Source organism: Calypte anna, chromosome 2, assembly GCF_003957555.1.
Source record: "Calypte anna isolate BGI_N300 chromosome 2, bCalAnn1_v1.p, whole genome shotgun sequence".
Taxonomy (NCBI): domain Eukaryota; kingdom Metazoa; phylum Chordata; class Aves; order Apodiformes; family Trochilidae; genus Calypte; species Calypte anna.
This window is the reverse complement of record NC_044245.1, coordinates 127,309,567-127,325,504: the sequence shown is the minus strand read 5'-3', so window position 1 is coordinate 127,325,504 and position 15,938 is coordinate 127,309,567.

Here is a 15,938-nt window from a genome sequence, read left to right as displayed (position 1 = left end):
GCTGGCACCAGTGTGTTTGGGATGAGGGATGCTATGGGACTAATGGGAGTCTCTTCATTAGAAAGGGAAAGTAGTTGTCACTGATTTATTTTAGAAGAGCTGATTCTTTAGGGAAGAAGCGGACGTGTATATACAAAAAACTTTATCCCATGAATTTCACACACATCACAGAGCTGATTAAGTCAGTTCTTTCTCGGACTGCTGACAGCAGACAGCTAACTGAAGGCATTGCTCAGTAATCTTTTCTGTTTTTCTCTTGCTGTTTGGATCTGTGTCAGGCTGGACATCTAGGAAAGGGTAAACAAGCCCAAGCCATTTGGTTTGCAATTTCTAGGTACTCCTCAGGTTATTGTCTAGAGGGACTTGGACAGGCTGGACTGATGGACTGAGGCAACTTATTCACCAAGGCCAAATGTTGGGTTCTGCACTTGGGTCACTACAATCCCATGAAACACTACAGGCTTGGGGAAGAGTGTCCGGAAAACTGCCCAGAGAAAAAGGACCTAGAGGTGTTGATTGACAGCCATCTGGATATAAGCCAGCAGTGTGACCAGGTGGCCAAGAAGGCCAATGGCATTATGGCTTGTACCAGGAATAGCGTGGCCTGCAGGAGAAGGGAAGAGATAGTGGCCCTGTACTCAGCCCTGATGAGGCCATAGCCTGACTGTGTTCAGTTTTGGGTCCCCCCACTACAAGAAAGACATTGAGGTGCTGGAGTGAGTCCAGAGAAGGGCCACAGAGCTGGTGAAGGGTCTGGAGAACAAGTCCTGTGAGGAGAGTCTGAGAGAATGGAGGTTTCTTTAGTGTAGAGAAAAGGAGGCTGAGGGGACACCTGATTTCTCCCTACAACTACCTGAAGGGAGGTTGTAGTGAGATGGGGGTTGGTCCTTCTCCCATGTAACAAGCAATAGGACAAGAATAAATGGCCTCAGGTTGCACCAGGGAAGGTTTAGATTAGATATTAGAAGAAAATTCTTCACTGAAAGGGCAATTAAACACTGGAATAGTCCTCCCAGGGAGGTGGCTGAATCACCATCCCTGGAGGTGTTTAAAAGAGGTATAGATCTGGTGCTAAGGAATAAGGTTTACGTGCTGGATTTGGTAGTTATGTCAGTAGTTGAACTCAATGATGTCAGAGCTCTTTTCCAACCAAAATGATTCTGTGATTCTGTAGTCCTGTTACTGTTGGCTTTCACCCTGCATTTTCTTTCTTGGTTGATAAAGATTCTGTTTAGACAAATTTCATTCTACCTTTTCTGGTTAGCTTTGCCTTTTCATCAACATAGGCCCTTCAATCTGTCATTATCAAACTCATATTTGTAGCCTCTTCTTCTATCTTGTATCCTCTTTTTATCTCACCGTGTTCTTTTTCTTTTCTCCTTGTTTAGCCCTGTGGCAGAGAAGGACTATTAATTATTCCTGTGAAACCTGCATTGCTGTTTGCATGACAGTGCTGCCAGGCTTATCACATTTGTTCACATTAATGTGTCTCACTAGATTATAATGGGGCATCTGATGAGATTAGATTCAAATTCCAGAACTCCACATCTGTCCTTTCACAGGTCCTTAATTTTTCCTCAAGACCCAGATGTGAAAACTGCAGTGTCTTGGCCAGCATAAACTCTCTTCTCCGTGGACACTTACTGAGTGAACATTTCAAGCTTTTACTTGTGTGCATAGAATTGTTGAATGGTTTGGGTTGGAAGGGACTTTAAAGATCATCTCGTTCCAAACCTCCTGCATGGACAGGGATGCCTTCCACTAGACCAGGTTGCTAAAGGCCCCATCCAACCCATAGCCCAAGTGAAGCCAGGGTGCTACAGAGAGAGCACCAGTAGCCAACAAGTTGGTGTGGGTGATCACCATGGGACTTGTTAGAAATAAATTTGGTATGACATAATACAAACTTGGCTTCTTTTAAGGTAGGAAATCCAAGATAAAACACCACCCCTATCCTTGTCTCAGCATTTCTGTGAAGGAATGGGTTAGAAAGCAAATTTTTCTCACAGAATTCCTTTTGATTGCCTATTCTCATTCTCCAGTGTCAGTTCTTCAGGAGAAAATTTCTGAGCAGATGGCTTTGACTATAGCATGGACTTTGTACCACAGAAGAGTGAAGAGTACTCTGGCAAATCTAGTTAGGTATCTGATATGGATGACAAGAGACAGTGAAATATGTGAGAGTGTGAAGCTGAAGTGTGGTTACTTCTACATGCTGAATTAGCTCCGGTTCTGTTTTTGTTTCCACAGTTGTTACTTTCTGGAGGAGCATTATAGGAAACTGAACTCCACTTTTAATTTTACCATAGTAGTAGGGTGAGTGACCTTCAGTTTGCTGTACATACTGTCATAGCAGAAAGAGGTGAGAGGTTTAAGAGGCAATCTCATGGAGCACAAGAGTCAGTTTGGGGAGTAAAGAGAATGTAATGATAGAACATAGTGATGTGCATGATAGGAAAACTGATTCATCTCAGTGGTACCTGGTAGAGTAGTTAAGCCAGTGTAAGAAGAAACAGAAGTGGGGTGCTGACATGGTACTCTGAATAAAAGTTAGCATTTTGGCATCACCATGGGGAAATTAAGTCGTCCTGTCCCTGCTTGTTTCATCTCTCAGGCTGGAGTGTCATACAATAAGTGTATAAGATGATTCTCTCATCCAACATTTTTGGGAGCCGAAATAATTCCTTGAAGCTGGGATTACTAGACATGAACCCTGAAAAACCATCTATGCAGCTGGACCTGGTTTCTCTAGATGATGAATAACTAATACTTCTTCAAGAGCTGGGGTGGACTCATGTATGATTTGCATAAGAAAAAGAGATGACATTTGTCAGTTTTCACTGTCTAGTGGTTAAAACATTTAATTCTTGAAGAAACTATCATTTTTTTCTTTCTCTCTTGTTATACCTTGCACTAGGGCAGGAACTCCCTTTATACATCTCGGTGTCTTTTATCTTCTTCATCCTCAAAAGTCCTTTTTGTGATATCTACAAGAAGTCCTCAAAAGTTACAGAGAGCTAAACCACTAGTTTATTTAAGATGGCAAGCATTCCCTGTTTCTCCCCTTTTTAGTGCCCTTCTCTCTGTAGCTATTTGTCAGCCTCTGGTTTATGCTGAGACTGGAAACTTTTAGGGACAAAGACTGTAGGCCCATGACTTAGGCTCATAAAATAACAATTATAGTAATTGATTCTCCTGAGATAATCGAGAAATTTCTAGACACTGCTTTAAAAGCAAAGGTATATTCCTCTTACCTCACCGTTCTTCTTGTAAACTCCATGATCCTGTTTCCAACATGAAAGCAATTCTCAGATCGTGTATGTTTGTGTGTATACCTCATAACAGAAATATTTTCTCAGGGAGCTATAGTGTTTCAGTTGCCACTGCAAACGTGTCAGAGGAGTATGTGAAACTGAGCTGACACAGCGCAGAAGCTTTATTGGCAATTACTCCGGAGACACACACACTGGACATTTAATTAGTAGCACAGCCAGTTATATTGTGGACTTAGAGACTGTAGGAAAGTTCCCTATGATTCCTTGGATATAAAACTTTATCTTTTTAGTTATTAGGACAATGATACTATGCTACGATGCTATGGTCAAAAGCTGAAGTGGTAGGTAAGGAGGTGTGAGCTGACAGCCCTGTAACTCGAGATAGGTGAGGGATTCTTTTGCAAAGAAAGTCAAATCCTGCACACCGTCTGCAAGGGTTGGTTGTGTTCCTGGCAGGGCTCAGGAAGGACCATGCTGTGAGAAAAGCTTCATGGAAAGAACTGAGTAAAAACAGGGTAAACTGGAATCCTTGTCACCCAACCAGGTGATACCCTGTGCTGGTTCCCTTCCCCCACGTAGAAACCCCACCTTGTTTCCTTGTCCCCATGGGCTCAAAGTGAACCAAGATGGGAAAAGGGATGGTAGAAGGGGATGGGAGGAGGCTGGTCAGGCATGAGCACACCCTGCTCACTGCAGCAGGGTACCTGCTAGCCAGATGCTGACAAATGTGGCCATGCCCATCCTGTGGTAGAGCCAGAAGGTACCAGAAAAATGATAGTGATATTGCAGGGGTGAGGACAGGCTCTGCGTGGGCTCTGCTTCCCTTCTGCTGACCCCACAGCTTGCTCAGGACAGGTGAGGCTTCAGCACTTTCCCAGCACAGCAGCATCCTTCTGGACCTGTTTCTTCCAAAGAGGTTCTTGACCTAGATTTTGTCATGTGAAGGATAACCTCCCCTGGGTCGGGGTAGGACCTAGTCCATTTATAAAGCAAGTCCTATGTTTGAGAAATGACTCCTGCCACTATTTCAGCAGGAGGAGATTTAGGCTGTGAAGGCATAATGAATTTCAATGTGTGTTCTGTGCAGTGTCAGACTGTTTAATTTTGAGAAGCTGAAGTCACTAGCTTGTTGTTTCATGTTTCTGTCTAATTGAAATGTTAAAGAAGTGATCTTTATGCTGTGTATTTAGTCTGGACATTCCAGCCTTTGAACTCTCACCAGCGCTGTGAGTAATATTATCCACACACATTTGTTCTATTGTTACAGCAAAATCTCTACATCTGATTTTTTTTTTAAATCAAAGGACCAGCATGACACTGAAAATATTAATGTGGACAGGAGACAGGAAAGGAAAGGAAAGGAAAGGAAAGGAAAGGAAAGGAAAGGAAAGGAAAGGAAAGGAAAGGAAAGGAAAGGAAAGGAAAGGAAAGGAAAGGAAAGGAAAGGAAAGGAAAGGAAAGGAAAGGAAAGGAAAGGAAAAGGAAAGGAAAGGAAAGGAAAGGAAAGGAAAGGAAAGGAAAGGAAAGGAAAGGAAAGGAAAGGAAAGGAAAGGAAAGGAAAGGAAAGGAAAGGAAAGGAAAGGAAAGGAAAGGAAAGGAAAGGAAAGGAAAGGAAAGGAAAGTCAGACCACTACACAAGCTCTTGGGGAAGGAGGGAGGGATCTTTCATTAGGCTCACCATCATTTTCAGTTTTAATCACCTCTGTTCTTTTCAAATTAAAAAAGAAATTTTGATCAAGGGTCTAGAAGACTCAGAAGTGCCTTCTGGGGTTATCTGAACCAGTCACCTGTTTGGAAGAGACAGCCTTTCACCATCAGACGGATATGCATTTTCAATAATTAACTATTTTTAGCGTGGCATAAGTGAAAAATTAATAAGCCCCAGCAGCAAATAAGCACTGCAGTGTGGGTTGAGAAGAAAATACAGGCCACAGCTCAACCTCCCGCTTTGAAAGTTCAGCTTCTTTCTTCTCCCCCCGCCTCCCCCGCTGCAGTCCCCAAAGGGTGACTTCCCTCTTTAATAGACCCACATTTACTCCTAGAGGCTGCCATTTCCCAGCTAGCCCAAGCATTAACATTCATCATCTCATTTCAGCACCTCCCGTGAGTAATTGCAGCCCTGGGAAATAGTTTCTCCCCCCTGTTTTTTTTCTATCCAGCCAAGGGCTCCCCACAGACTCTGGGCACTCCCCTGGAAATCTTGTTCCTGCGGTGTTCCCTGACCTATGAGTTCATTCCCATTGCAGGAGCTGGCAGTGAGCAGGAGGGCTAAGCAAGATGATGGGGTCTGTCAAACAGATTTATCCTGGGCGTGGGGACATTGCAGCTGAGGTGGCACAGAATGAAGGATGGAGCCCTACAGACCGTATTCCTGTTGACCAGGGAGCAGGGAGCACCGAAAGCAGCACTGGTACCCTTCTAGGTAATAAACAGGTCTGTTCCTGGCTTCCTGCTGCTGCCATGGGAACATGACACTGGTCTGAGACATGAAGTGAGAGATACTCAGTCATGAGCCACACCACTCTCCAGGTAATGTGCAGACATCCTGGGGGTGAGGGCAGCACCTGGGTCATTTAACTTTGTCCTTTTGAGACTACTGTCTCTGAGGTTGGGGTACCACACTCTGCAGTATGTTCAGCATGGATTGTTCTCTTTGAATTTTATCCTGATTTTCAAAAAAACAACAACTGGTGAGAGTTCTGGACAAATGGAGGAGAGAGGCCTGGTATCCCTCAGCTATGTTTGGGATACAAATTTTGTCTAATGCACCATCAGTGAGGACTCACTGAAACTGGAGCCTACAGCATCTGCAGTATCCAGGTGTGCAAAGAGTAAAAGGAGCTAAATGAGTGTTTAGGCAGCTGTACCTCCTTTTCCAGGTGGGCTGTCCAGCCCACCCTGAGCACAGTGTGCAGGTGTGTCCAGAATAGTTGTCAGGTTTTAAATCACTGATTACTGATTCATTTCCCATTCTTTTGAACTGAACTGAAAATTCAAAAACTGAAAACTTAAATTTAATCAGGAAATGTGTGGTCTAATTTCTGTGTAGTAGTCATCAGTTTAAAATGTCCTGTGATCAGCTCTCAATAAGCAGCTGAATTAAAGTACCAGTAACTGGGGAAGAAGCAATGGAGTGGAGCACTAACACTTGAAACTGGAGCCCATAATTAAAGCATTGTGTGGAATAATGAAATGAAATTTTGTTCAAGCAAGACACAGACTAGAAACCTAGTAATGTAGCCTATGGGTCCTGCTCTATAAAAGAGAAAATACATACAGGACTCCACAGAAGCCATTATTTATGTTATCACTCAAGTTGGAGACTAAGGAAATAGTACAGGCACAGTTGATGGATTATAAAATAACAAAGACTGGAATACCCCTAATAAATTTGTTTTTAAAATAAGCAATTTTAATGAGCATATCCTGATTAATAGGTGGAACATGACTTACAGATTTTGAGTTGCTGGGACAGCTATTATTGATTTCAGTAGAGTCCTTACAAGGTGCAGCACAAGCTTTTTATGTGTAAAGCTGGGACAAAATATTAAGGCAGGTGTGGTCACCTGCCTGCCTCATGTCAGTTGTGTAGACTGTCAGGGGGATCAACAAAGAGATACTCATGATAAAAGAGTCTGAGCCATTTTCATTTTTCTTTCATTTTTCTGAGTTGCCCAAACATTTTTCCTGTTCCCTACAGACAACGAAGTACTTTTTTTCCATTGCAAAGCTAAATTGTTTACTTGTTTAACTATTGTTTTACTGAGAAATTCAGCTAGACTGCTGGAATGGGTTCAGGATGGAGTTTTTAAGCATTAAGAAAATGGCAGGCCTTTTTAATTATTATTTGAAATATCTTAATATAGAAGGTGAAACAGTAATTCTTATTTATAGGTTTGGAAGACAGCTGATGCAAGAGTAATGTACTGGTCAGAAGTGGAAAGGACACTTTGAAAGCATTAGGCAAGAGAGAAAATCAGAAGTTTATTTCGAAGATGTTGATACTTGAGCTTCCTATTTACATAGAATCGTAGAATTTTCAGGGTTGGAAGGGACCTTGAAAATCACATAGGTCCAACCCCCCTGCTATGGGCAGGGACACCTCCCACTAGATCAGCTTACTCAGAGCCCTGTCCAGCCCTGGCCTTGGAAATATTCAGGGATGGGGCTTCCACCACCTCCCTGGGCAACCTGTTCCAGTGTCTCACCACCTTATGGTGAAGAACTTTTTCCTAATGTCTAATCTCAATATACCTAACTCTAGTTTTGACCCATTTGCCCTAGTCCTACCACTACCCAAGATCCTAGAGAGTCCTTCATCAGCTTTCTTTTAGGTCTCTTTGAGGTACTGAAAGACCACAATAAAGTCTCCTCAAAGACTTCTCTTCTCTAGAGTGAATAAACCCAACTTTCTCAGTCTGTCTTTGTAAGAGAGGTGCTCCAGCCCTCTGATCATCCTTGTGGCCCTTTTCTTGACATATTCCAGCACTTCCTCATGTTTCTTGTAATAGAGGCTCCAGAACTGGATGCAGTACTCAGGTGGGATTCCATGAGAGTGGAGCAGAAGGGGAGAATCATCTCCCTTGACCTGCTGGCCACGCTTCTCTTGATGCAGCCCAGGATATGATTGCCTTTCTGGGCTGCAAGTGTACACTGATGGCTCATGTTGAGCTTCTCATCCACCAGCACCCCCAAGTCCTTTTCCTCAGGGCTGCTCTCAAGCCAGTCACTGCCCAGCCTATATCAGTGCTTGGGATTGCCTCGACCCAGATGCAGGACCTTGCACTTGGTCTTGTTGAACTTCATGAGCTTGGCATGGGCCCACCTCTCCAGCCTGTCAAGGTCCCTCTGGATGGCCTCCCTTCCCTCCAGTGTGTCAGCCACATCACACAGCTTGGTGTCATCAGGGAACTTGCTGAGGGTGCACTCAATGCCACCATCCATGTCGCTGACAAAGATGTTAAACAGGACTGATACCAGTGCTGATCCTTGTGGGACTCCACTTGTCACTGGCCTCTACTTGGACATGGACCCATTGACAGCCACTCTTTGGGTGTGGCCATCAAGTCAGTTCTTTATCCACCGAGTGGTCCATCCATCAAACCCATGTTTTACCAGCTTGGAGAGCAGGATGTTGTGTGGGACTGTGTCAAAGGCTTTGCTCAGGTCCAGGTAAATGATGTTGGTTGCTCTTCCCTAGTCTATTGATGTTGTGACCTTTTGTAGAAGGCCACCAGCTTTGTCAGGCACTATTTTCCCCTGATGAAGCCATGTTGATTATACTCAATCCCCTCTTTATTATTCTTCTGCCTCAGCAGTGCTTCCAGGAAGATCTCCATGATCTTACCGGACATGGTAATTTAAATTAAAAATTATAGAGTTAAGTATGTAGCATGTCAGGTGGAACCTTCAGTGAAGTATGAATTATTTGTGAAACATGCATATATAACTTTCCTTGCAATAGGTAAGTACCTCTTTTTGCTGTGTTTTCTGAGTGGAAACATATTTTTCTGCAGAAGAAAGCGATGCCACTGTTTGAAAATGTATTTATGGTCAGACTCTTGAGTATTTGAAACCACTGGTGCGACGTGCTGACAGTATAGATCAATGTTTCTTACTGACTGAGCTGACCTTTTTTTGTACCAAGAAGTGCAATCCTTATGGGACAAAAACTTCAGTACCTGGCTGCTAATAGTTGGATTCAATTACCCAAGGAGTGAGCTGAAAAAAAAGCTACAGCAGCTGAATATTTCTGAGACTGCTCTAGATGGGAGGAAGACAGATCACATACCTGCTGATAATATAATATTCTTTGTATGAATTTTGAATGCAGATATAAATTGCCTGCTTCACAGCCAGACTTGCAGTCGTGATTTCACTTCAGTGTATGTGTAACCTTGGGTGCCAAATTGAAATTAATAATAAATCTGGGCAAACAAACTTTACACAGCTTCTTCCTTCATGATTATGAGGTACAAAATCAAACCACAACCCAAATATCACATTCCTTGAAAGGAAAGAGATCATACACTGGAAAAATCTCATCAACAACCTCTTCCCCAGTTTTCCCCACACTAAAAATAACATCCCACAGAAACCTGCCTTCCCAGTGGCACATCTCTTCCCTACAAGCCATTTGGTTGTCCATGGCACAACTAGATGCAGAGCATCCACACACAGCAAACGTTCCCTCTTGTGCCTAGAAATTGGATACACCATTGTCATCACCAGAAGAAAGTTGTGATACTGACACATGAAAGTGCCTCTGACAGCCTGGGGAAATAGCTTTATTTTTTTGTTGCAGAAGAAGATATGCAATCCAGGCTAAAAAATTATTCTTTTATCCAGTTATTTGCGTTATGGGGCCCCAATTCAGGTTCAGGGCTCCTTCATGGTACAGACTGTGAAGACATGCAAGGAAGAGAGCAGTTGGCACCCCAGAGAGCTTGCAATCTGCATAAGAGGCAGGAGCTACCGGGTGGAAGGCAGCTGGGCTGAGAGAATACAATAACGATAAAATGGGTATGCATAACATCCTTCTCATTAAAAGATGGTGGTAATTTGAGGGCATCATGGTGGAGGTAGCTTGAAGGAAGAATTTAAATGAGGTTAAGAAGCCATCTATACAACAGGGATATTTTGCAGTCATGGTTTGGGCTGGGAGGCATCCAGGAGGTGCTTGAGGGAGAGGGAAAAGGGGGCACAAGGCAATGGTAGGAAGGCTGATGGCAGGTGATAACAATCTGCTGAACACAGGATTCATTAGAGCCTCTCCAGCCACTGTAAAATTTAATTTGTTATTGTGATGGGCTAGTCTAGGCCAGACTATAGCTTTTTGAGGAGAATTTTATTCCTAAAATAGGTACTAGAAGATAGGCAACATTTCTGGCGCTAATCCTCTCGGGGTACATGAACTTGACCTTGAATGCTGCTTCCTAAGTTACAGGGTAAAATAACAATAATCAAGGCAATACGATGTTCCCACTCTGTTGAGTGTCCCAGAATCCTCAAGTTCCAGCTGGACAGCCACTGTTCAATGACAGGTGGTGGAGAAAGATTTCAGGTATACACAGGCAAGCACACACAGGTGCTCTGCAGACCAGAGGGAACAGATTTCACTGCCTAAAGAAGGTCTGAAAACTGGCTCTGACGGTAGATTAGGATCTCTGAGACCTCTGTCTCTCATCTTCAACTTCTCAGTAGATATCTATACAGACAGAAGCTCCCTTAATGATGCTATTTATCTCCTATTTACCAAATTATTAAGAGTTATTTTTTTTTCCCCACCAATATTTATAATCTAGTTTCTGATGCTGAATCATGCCAGAGTGGCTGGGCAGATATTGTAACACCAGGCTGAAACAGCAGGGCTGTAACCTCTTATAAGGGTCTTCAAGGATGTGAAGTAACTATAAGATAAAATGATTTGTGGTACGTGACCATAGAATAAAATATGAGTGAACAGGTTAATGCGTATTTGTAATTTGGACAACAGCTTGTGAACAATCATTAGGGGTTGAAATCTGCTCTGCATTTCACTCTGGCTTCACACCTGGAATAGCTGTGATTCAGCCATCAGAGAAGCTGTATTCGTAGGAGAGCAAAATTTAACTACAGAAATGCATCTGTGTCAGCCAGGAGAGTGCCATATGAAGGTCTTTCAAGCCTCTCTGCTTGGTAATCTTAGCTGCTATTTCAGACGTGGTTTAGGCACTTAACTGAGTGATATTTTCTAAAATATCTAAGGAGATTAAAGACTTAACCTCCACAGAAGTCAGTGGCGGCCTGCTATGCAGTTAGATAGATAGACGGATAGCTAGCTAGATAGATAGCACTGCTCAGGAACTTTTTTGCTTTGAGCTGCAAGTCAGTGGAATTTGTGCTTCTAGAGACCGGTACCACTTTCCAGGATGGGCTTGGATTTTGTAGTAAATGAAAATGTGTATTAAAGGCCAACTCGGACCTGAAGATTTGCCTGCTTTACCAAGGGGAGAGCGTGCCAGAGGTTTCTTTATATCTTTACTGCCCTTTCTCTGTTTACAGAGCTGTACCTTGGCATGCTCTGACACCACGTGTCATAAATGTGGATGGGCTTTGTGGGCATGTGAATCTATGGGGTGGTATTATGGGCACAGAGAGCTGAGCTGGGGAGCTGCCCGGTCACTAGTCACTAGTCCTGACCCTGGCTCAGGTCTCAAGGCAGAGCAAAACTTTCTGCCAGCCCTCTGGCTGTACAGCAACCCTGAAGTGTCTGTATGGTGGGGGAACTGGAAATGGGTGCAGACCACTGGTTTGTTTTGTTTGCTTTTCATGTTGGTGGTCAGTGAGTCCAGGCTGCAGAGGATCTGCTGGTATTGCTGTTAATGTGCAGCCATGCTCCTTTCATTTCTAGTGTCAAAAGTCTGCATAGGAACAAGTCCAGTGATGAAGAGACACTTGGTGTAGCAATGGCAGGGAGGAGTAGTTTTATCTACAAAGGAAACATTCACAAGTCAACTCTCATCTTCCTAAAATACTTCTTATCCTGTGCCAAGAAATCCAGTGGGTGCAGGGTGTGTGAGCACCCGTGTGCTGACTGTGAGTGGGGGAATAGGACTGGAGGTTTGTTTACTACAGTTTTACTTCATTAATATTTTAGTCTCAGGTGCAGAACTTGGAGAGTCTCACTGAAATCGCAAACAGCACTGATTGTGGTGTTTGTGACAGTGCCATGGGGCATTTGCATTATTTATCCCAGGCTGCACTACCGTACAGCTTTCAGGGAATATTTTCAGACAGAATCACTAATTAGCACATATGTGGAATCTTCTCAAAGCAGTTGGGAACTCTCCTCATTACTTTTTAATTTTTTCTATTTGCTGAACGTATGTCAAAGATGAAAATTCAGAATGGTGGTTTGAAGGAATTTTGCATATTAAATACTCCAAATGCAAAGAGTGGGTTCTTCTATCCGGACACAGAGAAAGCCTGTGAGTTTTTGTGGCCTGGCAAGCTCATGCAGCTTTGCTTTTGGGCAGCCACTTGGTTGCTCAAAGTCAGTGAAGTGACAATAAATTCCTTTACTCGCTGTCCGGAAATCTTGCAGGCCACTGCTTGCTGTCACTTAATCATCACCCACCTTGGATGTTCCTGCTGATTAGTAAACAGATCATAAAACATGGCAAGTATCTTCCATCTTCAGGTAAAACATACTTCTTTTCACGTGCATACTCAATTTCTTAATTTAATTTTAATAAAGAAATATAAGGAAACTCTTGTGTTATTACTGTGCTAAAAATATTTTTAAAAATATTTTAAATCCCTCTACCACTGCTAGTTTTCAGATTGTTCCTGACTCTTTTCACTCTTTTTTTTCTTATTTTAATAAATTCTCTACATTTTACCTTGATTCCTCAACCAAACATCTTATGTGTCCACTGCCTGATATATCTGAATTTACAGGAGTGATAGCAGGAGCAAACTGTTTCTTGTACACTTGTGTATTGCAAAAGATTGACTTAAGAAACAGCTTTTCTAAGGTAAGGCTCAATTTAGCAGCAACATTAATGTTTAAATTTAATTTATTATGGATTTAAATACAGCATTAAAAGCCTCACTCTGTTATTTTAAGCATCCTTTTCTAGAAATTAAACCCACAGCACTGAAATTATGAAAACCCAAAACATTAGAACACTTCTTACATCCCAGTCAGCTAAAACGTGTGGTGCAAAGTGGAAAGTGTTGTTCCTTTTGTTCTTGCCCACTGAAAAAAAAAGACAAATTCCCCATCCCCTGATGCAATCCCTTCATCCTCCCAAATGCCTGATCAGTTTTTCCAGCCTCTGGCTGAGGCAATCAGGGGAGAACATGCGGGGAAATCAGTGTCAAAACCAAAGGCTTGGAGCTGGTTAAAAAATTGAGGGGATTTTGCTGAAGAAAACTTTTCAGCAGGAAGATAAACTATGCAATTTGCAACCCCAGATATATCCCAGTGTCTTGTGTTATGGTTATAGTTCAGCCCTTTATCTATTTTGGGGTCTTGACTTTCTGAGTAGAGCCCACAATACATCATAGCTTCTCTTTGTCTGGAGCCATGGCAGAACTGCCTGGGGAGGGCTCTGACCACGATGCATCTGGAAAGCCTGATCTGGTTAGGAAAGTCAGTCCATGCAGGTCAATAAGGTCATGAAGCGTCTGACCAGGAATCAGGTATCACAGAAGCATTCCTGCATCAAAACTGCTTTGATTCTGATTTGTACTCTGCCTGGGATTTAAAAAAAGACCTTGGAAATTGAACTATACAGTTTTTCAATGAAAACTTTAAATAGCCAGAGGAAAAAAAAATAGATATTCCTTTAACAAAAAACATCCATTTATGTGAAAAATTCAACTTGCTGCCCAAAAAACAGCTTTACTGGAGAATTCTGGCAACTCTACAAAGGATCACTAATGGTGAGAATTGCTGGTGGCTCTCTGTCTCTTCAGCTCTGACAGATCTGGCTTATTCATCTCTTCCTGTGTCAACTAAAACAGGTTGGCATAAGGCAGCATCAGAGTCATTCCTCGTACAGCAAGAGCCTTGAAGAACAAAAGAGCTGCTGCTGTCTGTGTTGTTATGATCTTTAATACGTTCAGAAGAGATGACCTCAAGTGGTGGACAGGTAGTTGCTCACCATGTTACTTGTGAATACAATGAAACGGGAAAGGAAAGAATAATAACATTTCACTTAAGTTTCTGAATTTCAAATTTAGATATCCCCCCCCCCCCCCCCTCCTTGAATTGCAATTGAGACAATTCAGGTGAAATCAGATCAAGGAAAAGAAGTCAAAGTGTCAAAGATCATTTAGTAAATCAGCAAAATACTTCTAATTGACATTTGTGAATGACTGTGGTGGTTATGTTCAGCCCTAGAAAATGGCAGGCTGGAATCCCCCCACTGTGGTTTTTGGAAGGATGGAGATATTGTCACTAAAGGTGAAAGCCTGTCTTATTTTTTTCACCCTTGTCATCCACTCTCTGTGCTGCCAACCTCCACTTCAGTTGCCACAATGCATAAATTACAATTTAGATCACACAACCATCCATCATCAAATCACCCCATGGAAGTGCTACTTAAGTATGTTGCCAGTTCTCCCAGTTGACACTCTTCTTGTGATTGACACATATCTAACTTACACCACCACTTTTGTCACTGCTGAATTTGGCCCTGAAACCTTCTCAGGAGCTGTGCACATTAAGTCAAGCTGAAAGTTTCATGTAAATCAGCTCTCTTTTGTTGTCCTTTTAGCTTTCTCTTTCTTTTACTGACAGGTTCCCCTAATTATTAGGGCAGTTTATTGGCTTCTTTATGCCTAGCCCAGCCTCCACCTTGGCAAGGTAGTATATGAGGCAAGATATCTCCAAACTTTGGCTAATTATTATTATTATTAATACTTATTTACTGCCTATTAAGGGAGTACCTGGAAGGTAGCCAATATATAAAATGAGCATACCTTGATAACATGCCTTGGTTGTTAGCCAGTGTCCAGAATCCACAAGCATATGAAAGATTTGGATATGTATATGTTTGCCACATGATCCATGAACAGTTTGCATGATTATATATAAAAATCACCAGATTGCTCTTTTGGCTTGCAGTTGATGAGTCTGAATGAATAATCATGAGAGCTTTCAGTGGGCACATGGCTCTGCCTTTTCTACATGCAAGTGCACCTAAGCCATGTTCAAACCTTACTCTGAGTTCTTTGCATCTGGAATTTATTTTTTTATTGTGAGTTTTGTGCATTTAGATTTATTTTATTTTTTTAATGTATGCTGCTGAGATGAAATACAATATAATTTCTGGAACAGATTTTGATGGAACTGCTAAGGGTATGTCTTGTGTGTCTATATGTCTGCATACATTCGCATATAAAAGTATATAAAATACTATCAGGAAGAAAAAGGTCTCACAAAATGAAAATGGATTAAAATTATTGAATTTTCCTAAATGGTGCAAGTCAGGTGTGCAGTGTTTGATATAACATACAATATGCCTGCTTTTGTCTTTCAGTCCCTCAGAACTGCTGTAAACGAACTGCTAGGTAAGGTCTGCTAAGTGTGAATCATTTGATTGCTGTTGTTTGTGCAGCATCTGTTCCATAGCATGTTTAATTATTTTTGTGCGTTAAATTCATGTAGGTTACTTGAGAATTGCCTTAACTAAGTGTTAAAATTGCAGCTATTGCAGAATTCATTATCTTGATTATCATTAGAGATGGGCAGAGGAGATTCTCCTTCACACTTTATTCTGAAAGCTTGAAGTGCAGCTTAAAATTATGCTTTCAGTCTTACATGCACCTTACTGTTCCTTTTCCAAGCCCTGCTCTGTAGCTGACCTCAGCCTGAAGGGCTGCAGACCTTTCTCTGACTTCAGGTAAGGATCTCAGAGTTTACCCAAGCAGGTATTAGCTTGGGAGCACTGTGATTAATTTTCTCTGCTGGTGTCAGAGTATTTCTGGGGTGTTCAGTGAGCCAAATGGAACAGAGAATCCCAAGAAAGTCCATATTTAGCTGCAGTCTGATAGGGTGGGCTGGCACCTACCTATTATGTGTGTATTAACACCATGCCATGTATCGTTGCACATTTCAGTAAGGTATTTAAAAAGCTGAAAATTCCAGGCAACATTTCCCTGCCTAAAAAA